The sequence below is a fragment of the Fundulus heteroclitus genome, unplaced genomic scaffold, assembly GCF_011125445.2.
Source record: "Fundulus heteroclitus isolate FHET01 unplaced genomic scaffold, MU-UCD_Fhet_4.1 scaffold_196, whole genome shotgun sequence".
Classification (NCBI taxonomy): domain Eukaryota; kingdom Metazoa; phylum Chordata; class Actinopteri; order Cyprinodontiformes; family Fundulidae; genus Fundulus; species Fundulus heteroclitus.
In genome coordinates, this window is record NW_023396608.1 from 182217 (window position 1) to 190600 (window position 8384).

Sequence of the window (8384 nt, forward strand, 5' to 3'; positions counted from 1 at the left end):
TTTATATAACGCCAATTCATAAACATGTCATCTCGAGGCACTTTACAAAGTCAAAATCAATCATATTATACAGATTGGTCAAAAATTTCCTATATAAGGAAACCAGTTGATTGCATCAAAGTCCTGACAAGCAGCATTCACTCCTGGAGAAGCGTAGACCTACAGGGAGAGTCGTCTGCATTGTCCATGGCTTTGTAGCAATCCCTCATACTGAGCAAGCATGAAGCGTCAGTGGAAAGAAAAACCACCCATTAGCAGGAAGGAAAAACCTCCAGCAGAACCGGGCTCAGTATGAACGGTCATCTGCCTCAACCGATTGGGGGTTACAGAAGACAGAGCAGAGACACAACAAGACAGACAAAAAAGCACAGAAGCACACATTGATCCAGTGATCTGTTATACATTAGATGGTAGTAGTGGTGATCTGTCTTCCCTGGATGATGTCACAGTTAACAGAACGCCAGACTAGGTGTACCTACTATGAAGAAAAAAGAGAGAGAACAAAAAGTTACAAGCTGAAATGACAACAGTCATTTCAATGTAATGCAATGCAAAACTGGAGAACAGTAGAAATCAGTAGAGTGAGAGAAATGGGCCCCGATGTCCTCCAGCAGCCTAAGCCTATAGCAGCATAACTACAGATGTAGCTCAGGGTAACATGAGCCACTCTAACTATAAGCTTAAATTCTATTCTTGATATAACAGGAAGCCAATGAAGGGAAGCTAAAATTGGAGAAATATGATCCCTCTTGTTGATTTTCATCAGAACTCTTGCTGCAGCATTTTGGATCAGCTGAAGACTTCGAACTGCATTTTGTGGACTTCCTGATAGTAAAGAATTACAATAGTCCAGCCTTGAAGTAACAAATGCATGGACTAGTTTTTCAGCGTCACCCCTGGACAGAATGTTTCTAATTTTGGCGATATTCCTGAGGTGAAAAAAAGGAAACTCTGGAAACCTGTTTAATTTGGGATTTAAATGACATGTCTTGGTCGAAGACAACACCAACATTTTGAACTTTATTTCCAGAGGCCAGAATGGATAATACAGGTAAGAGTTGGTAAGAGTCTTTCAGGGAGAAATTAAAAAGAACCACACAAGGCAGTATTAACAGTCCTTTATTATTTTCAGTTATGATAAATGATGCACTTAAAGAAATAGAAAATGAATTGGGTTGTTCATTGTTTGCTGATGACGGAGCTATTTGGAAACGTAGAAGGAATGTTAAATTTATTGTAGGGAAAGTCCAAAAAGCAATTCATAAGATTGAACAATGGTCTTACAAATGGAGTTTTAAATTTTCGGTAGATAAAACAAAAGTATTGCTTTTTACTCAGAAAAGAAATCAAGAAGTACAGCTGAAGTTATATAATCAAGATTGTGCTGTTCTCTCTATGTGTTTTGCTCTTGCATGAACACAGATAAACAGCCAGCCAAACTCCTTATTCAAGAGGCAGGAAGTGAGCGGCTTGCTCCTTTATTATCTTCTTACACATTTAGTCAGCATTTCTGACTGCTTTGAATCCAGTGTAAAACTAGAAAAGAAAGATACAAAAAAATGGCTTAATAAACAGCCATGTAAATATCAGTATTAACGTATCAAAGTATCAGCTGCTTAATATTAACTCAACAGGTATTTTCACAGCCGGCTAGAAAAGCGGCAAATTAGCAAGTAAACACACACACTCTGCTGTCACACAGACCACGACATTTTACCGTTGCTTTTATACACAAAATAACCATAAAAGATATTAACATATCTTATCGAATCTGTAAACAATGAGCAACACTTACAACCATTGCTTTCGGAGAGATTAACTGCATTGTTGCTGCCCTGAGACGATGCGCACACGCTCTCTTCCTCTTGTTTGTGTCTTTACTTCCTACTTCCGGTTCGGAAGATTTTCAACATAAAAGCACCGCAAATTCATTTAAAACAGAGAACGGTATATTAACATTTCAAAGTAGTTTTTAAATGTCTTTTAAAGATATTAAACATATTCAGGGCAGAACAAAGATCTAGAGAGAGTAAAGCAATTTAAATTATTAGGAGTATGGTTTGGTAAAAAAAAACTATCCTGGAAAGTGCACATAGATAAGGTTATTGAAAAATGTAAAAGGATACTTAATATATTGAGATGTTTAGTTGGCTATGAATGTTACATTCCTGCAGTGAAAAAGAAAGGGTTCATAATAAGGTTGGACAATTATTCAGAAAGCTACAGAATTAGGATTAAATCATTTAAATATTAGTCCAACAGTACCATTATCAATAACACCACCATGGATTTTACCTGAAACAATAGTAGATTTAACAATATTGGAAAAGAAAAATAAAGATAAAATGTATATGTGTAATTCTATAATAGTGGAGGAATATATAGAACAGTTTTATAATAATGTAAAAATGTATACGGATGCATCAAAAAAGCAATTACGACAAACTGGAGTAGGTTTAATAATTCCAGAGTTTAAACTGCATATAGGGAAGAAATTAAATGAAGGAATATCTGTTTATACGGCAGAAATGATTGCATTATTAGTTGCTGTAGAATGGATTGAGGAAGTGAGACCATTAAGAGCTGTTATATGTTCAGATTCAAGTTCATCATTGATCAGTTTAAAAAGAAATCATTCAGAAAGCCGTCCAGATATCTTATTAGTAATTCAACAAATATTATATCATATTCAGATGATGGGGTTATCAGCTCTGTTTCTTTGGGTTCCTGCACATATAGGAGTGAAAGGTAATTAAATGGCTGATAAGAAAGCTAAAGAGTCGATAAATAAAAGTAAGAGTGATTAAGAATAGACATGGGTAAATCAGAGGTTCAAAGTATTATGCTGCCATCTTGTGGTCAAAAATAATACCCGTTTTTATGACAAAATGACATCTTTGATGAAAATTTATTGACTTTCTTTAGGGTTTACACAATTGGTCCAAGAGACTTTTTTGTAGGGACTGAGAAGTTACATCTGCTTACCGAGTTTCATAATTCTCAGACAAAGCATGGCTTGGGGCTTACTGATTTAATGCGTTTTTAATGGTTTTCCACAAACCTGATTTTTGCAATGCGACAGCTCAGGCAAATATGCATATTTCATAAAACCTTTGATAACTTTTAACCCTCAAGGTCTCATCTCCACGCTGAAAAAATTTGAAAGTGATAACTTAAAATGCCTAGGACTAGTTCGTTAAAGTTCGAGGCAAAAACCGTCAATATTTTACCCTTTGACCCAAAATGGCAGGCTTCCTGTGGGTTTTAGAGCATACCCACAATAGACTTTTTTTCATAACTTTAAAAAAGCTACCTAGGTAAAAAATTTCAGCTTTCTACGTGTTACGGTTTGGCCCAACTCACTCTAGTTGGCGCTGTTGAGCGGGTTTGCCACGCCCGCTTTCAATTACACTAAAACCATGCGATTTCTCGCGGGGGACAATTTTGGGTAAAGTTTGGTGAGTTTTCATGCATGTTTAGGCCTCCAAAAAGCCATTTCAAAAGTCCAAAGAATAAATAATAATAATAATTAAAGCCGCAAGCGGCGATGAGCGGCCCTCGCAGCCAAGCACTGCTGGGGTACGCGCACCGCCTGCCGCCAGCCACCGCAGAAGCTGTCACGCATTTTCCCCGCCCGTCCACCGGGCGATTCACACGAACCCGTTCGGCAGTGAAATCAGGTGCAGATCGGTTGATGCAGCAAGGAGATACAGCCGTTGAATAATGATATTGCATTTGGCCACCGGGCCGGACCAAATCGTTTGGCGGGCCGTACGTTTGACACCCCTGGTTTAAACATTAGTTTACTGGTTGAAATGCAGTTCAAAGTCTTCAGCTGATCCAAAATGCTGCAGCAAGAGTTATGGAGATAGTTTCCTGCCAAAAGGTTGTAAACAGAAAAGGTGTTGCACACAAATAAAACTTGTTTTGCACACAAAAAGATGTGTTTCACACAAAATAAATTGTTTTGCAAACTGTCCGCCAACCTTGCACTCAAAATATCATTTATAAGTTTTCCTCCAGTACAAAATGGTCTCTGCACACACAAAACAGCCTCTGCTCGACTAAGAAACAATCCCACCCACGCTGCGCTAAATTTGTGCCAAAAGTCACGTGATGCATTAAGAGTTGTTGTTCAGACTTCCCGACATTGAGAAGAATTCAGTTATCTCTAAACTATTGGGCTAATTTACAGGGTCATAGTGAAGATCATCCAGCACAGAGCACTTTAACATCTTGTTGGGAAATGGAGAAGAGGGAGAGAAAAAGCTTTGGGTAGACAGTTAGACAAAAAGCAATGGAATTAGAAATAACTGATTTAATGTTCAGTCCAACAGTACCACTTCCAGCAGTACCACCTTGGATACTACCTGAATCTAAAGTAGATCTAACACTATTGCGAAAGGGAAATAAGGTCAGGGGGTTTGTTTTAAATTCAAATACAATACAGGAATATATTAATATTTACTACAGTTTCATTCAGATCTACACAGATGCATCAAAAAAGTTTAGATAACAAGATAGGAGTATCTTTTATTGTTCCAGAGTTTTATATTACAGTAGGAAAGAGGACAAGTGATAATATATCAGTATACACAGGAGAAATGCTAGCAATTCTGTTTGCAGCGCAATGGGTAGAAGAAATAAGACCTCTGAGACTGATTATTTGTTCAGATTCATCTTCATCACTAATCAGTTTACTGATAAAACACTCAAACAGTAGACCAGATATTTTGATAGAAATCCAGCAAACATTACACAGAATTCAAATGATGGACATTACAGTCATATTCTTGTGGGTACCAGCACATATGGGAGTTAAAGGAAATGAAATGGCAGATAAGGCTGCAAAGGAGGATACAACAAGAAAAGACATTGATGTGTCAGTTAAAATTAGTAAGATGGAAATGATAATGATAATGCATTTAGCCACCGGGCCAGACTAAATCGTTCGGCGGGCCGTACGTTTGACACCCCTGGTTTAAACATTAGTTTACTGGTTGAAATGCAGTTCAAAGTCTTCAGCTGATCCAAAATGCTGCAGCAAGAGTTACGGAGATAGTTTCCTGCCAAAAGGTTGTACACAAAAAAGGTGTTGCACACAAATATAAATTGTTTTGCAAACTGTCCGCCAACCCTGCACTCAAAATATCATTTATAAGTTTTCCCCCAGTACAAAATAGTCTCCGCTCGCAAAAAACAGCCTCTGCTCCACTACGAAACAAGGCCACCCCTGCTGCGTTAAATTTGTGCCAAAAGTCACGTGATGCATTAAGAGTTGTTGTTGTTCACACTTCCTGACATTGAGAAGAATTCAGTTATCTCTAAACTATTGGGCTAATTTACAGGGTCATATTGAAGATCATCCAGCACAGAGCACTTTAACATCTTGTTGGGAAATGGGGAAGAGGGAGAGAAAAAGCCTTGAGTAGACAGTTAGACAAAAAGCAATGGAATTAGAATTAACTGATTTAATGTTCAGTCCAACAGTATCCACTGCCTTTACAGTGGATAACCAAACTGGAATCATTGTGGATGTAAGTTTGCTCTTATCATCTTGGATCACACGGTTTGAGATTGCCTCACTTGATGTTTCTTGATCTTGTTCTTTGATTTATTTGCCTTCTTTAATCTCTTCTAGTTCGTTATACTCCCTCTGCCTTTTATCACCTTCCTTATTTTTTTGTCTTCCTTGTCTCGTTCTTCATGTAGACATATTGGGTGTTTTTTCTTGCAGGTGTTGCAGATACTTCTCTTTTCTTGGATTGATGTCCATAGCAGAGACATCTAAAACACAGTCCCTTTAATTTTACAAACTTCACTCTTTCAGTGATTGTCTTTTCCATGAAATTTTGACATGTCTGAATGTTGTGATTTAATCTCCCACAGAATAACATTTGTTTGTTTCTGTTTTCTCTTCTGTGCTGCTTGCAAATGCGTTTGCCCCAACACTGCTAGCCTTTATGAGCTTTGTTTTCTCTGAAGCATTTGCTTTAAGCGCATGTAGCGACGTCACTGGGTTACATGCTATTTTTGCCTCTCTTGTGACAAAGTCAACAAAGTTACTAAATGTTGGAAATGAACCACACTCCTCTTCAATCTGAATAACTTTCCTATTCCATCTTGCTGTAAGCCAATCAGGAAGCTTGCTTCCATGGCAGCCAGTTCTGCTGCTGCTTCTTGCCTTTTGACAGACAGCTTACTTGAGTGGCTTGAATGCACACTACTTGACTGTTTGGAACTTTGGGAAGTTGTTGAAGTGCACAAAGAACCAGCTTCTGTGCAAACTTGTTTTTATAGATGCATCAAGAGCTCTTTTGGCTTGTTTAGCAGCAGTTTTCCATTTGTCATAACTGAGCTTGAAACGAGAATGAAGTCTGTTCATCTTTTCTTGACGCAGCACTTGACCCTTTTCATTAAGTTTTTTCTGTCTTGCACTTTTCCTAAAGCCTTCTGCTGAAAAAGCTTCACTTGTGGTCACCTCTGTATGATTTCCTTCTTGTTGCAACTTCACAGCTTCAGTGTCACAGTCTTCCTGCATGGCCATGTCATTGTCCATTTTGTTTAGATCCTTTGGGGTTTATTGTTTAACTTTAGCTTAATTATCTTTACATTAGAAGTATGTAGATTTAGCCTAATTTAAACACACACCCTTTAAATGTGTTCATAAACTTAAATTATTTCTCTAGTTAAAGATCAACTTAGTTGTGCAGTTACAAACACCTTAATCTGAATAATAAATCTTTCAACTATTACAAGACAGAAACTATTTCCATGTAAAACCAAATCACAAAACTTCCCTTTTCGGTACCTTGGTTACCCTTAATAAAACCAACAAACAAAAAACACTCGTATCTGTCTTAAGTTAGCTGGAATCAACTTCCTTGAATGAGATAAAACAAAATGTATATATTTTTCTTAACTTGAGTTTAACTTTTAACATGTGTACACCTGACTTGTATGTATACTGCAGCATGTTACCCTTCAAGCACTTATTGAGTCCCTTAAAGCTTAGCAAGGTTAATTCACCTCTTCACATTTAACTTAATTTAAACGTGTTACTTGGTGGCAAATTAAGCCCGCTGCACTCCCGGACAACAGCTGCTTCTGGTTTGGCTAATTCCTGCGTGCAGTCGGCCTTTCCCTGATGCTATAGAGCGACGTCACCCATTAACGAGCTGCTCGTTGTCGGCTCTGCAGCAGCTGCAACCTCCGCTCCTCTCTGCACTTCTCCAGCCCGAAGCAGGCGTGAGTTCTGGCTGTTACTCCTCCCGAGTTAATCAAGGCTCAACGTCATTCTTTTGGTTTCAACAGACCATTATTGCGGACAACATGTCTTTACATGTCTTAGAAAATGCCCTTAAAATGCCGTCAGAACTAAGAGGAAACAGAAATCCGAATTAGAATATAATGGTTTACATGAATAAAGACAAGCAAAACAATAAAACCGTACCTCATTGGCCGCACAAACTCCAGAGGAATAAAGATTCTTTATACAGCTTGTTCCCAAAAAAAACTTTTGCTACAACAGTCCAGTGATGCTCTTTAGTCAAACAAATCAAACGTCCTCTTCCTCTCCCCACTGGCGTCCACCCTTCTATATCCAATACATTCCTCAATTTCTACCTTCATTTCCACCAGAACCATTCACATACCAGTTTATGCCAAAATCCGCCTTTTCCAAATCCGATATAGTTTATGTTTTGTTTTCCGCGCAGCTCCAAATCCAACCTATTCACCAACTCTGCACACACGCTTTTCTATTGTTTGCGTCTTTACTTCCTACTTCCGGTTTGGAAGATTTTTAACATAAAAGCACCGCAAATACATATAAAATAGAGAACGGTATATTAACATTTCAAAGTAGTTTTTAAATGTCTTTTAAACATATTAAACATATTCGGGGCAGAACAAAGATCTAGAGAGAGTAAAGCAATTAAAATTCTTAGGAGTATGGTTTGATGAAAAACTATCCTGGGAAGTGCACATAGATAAGGTTTTTGAAAAATGTAAAAAGATACTTAATATATTGAGATGTTTAATTGGGTATGAATGATCAGATAGGAAAGCTATAAGATTAGTTTATATAAATCTAATTAGATCTACAATTGATTATGGAAGTATAGTGTATGGATCAGCATCGGAGACAGTACTTAAAAAATTGGATATCATACAATATCAAGCATTGCGCTTAATAACAGGAGCAATAAGGACAACTTCAACATCAGCTTTACAGGTGGAAGTGGGTGAAATGCCGTTAGGACTGAGAAGAATACAACTGTCATTAAATTACTGGGTTAATTTGCAAGGACACAATCAAATCCATCCTACAAAGGTAACTTTACATTCCTGCAGTGAAAAAGAAGGTTCATAATAAGTCATTT

The 8384-nt window shown here is 37.7% G+C and overlaps 1 long non-coding RNA gene across 1 annotated transcript; it reads right to left on the reverse strand.

Moving 5' to 3' along the window:
* Window positions 1-6440: 6440 nt before the first annotated feature.
* LOC118559004 lies at window positions 6441-7620 on the reverse strand. Its single transcript, XR_004928593.1, has 3 exons — window positions 7454-7620; window positions 6529-7377; window positions 6441-6481 (listed from the first exon to the last, which is right to left on the reverse strand). It is a non-coding gene; the product is annotated as an uncharacterized LOC118559004 (long non-coding RNA).
* Window positions 7621-8384: the final 764 nt, after the last annotated feature.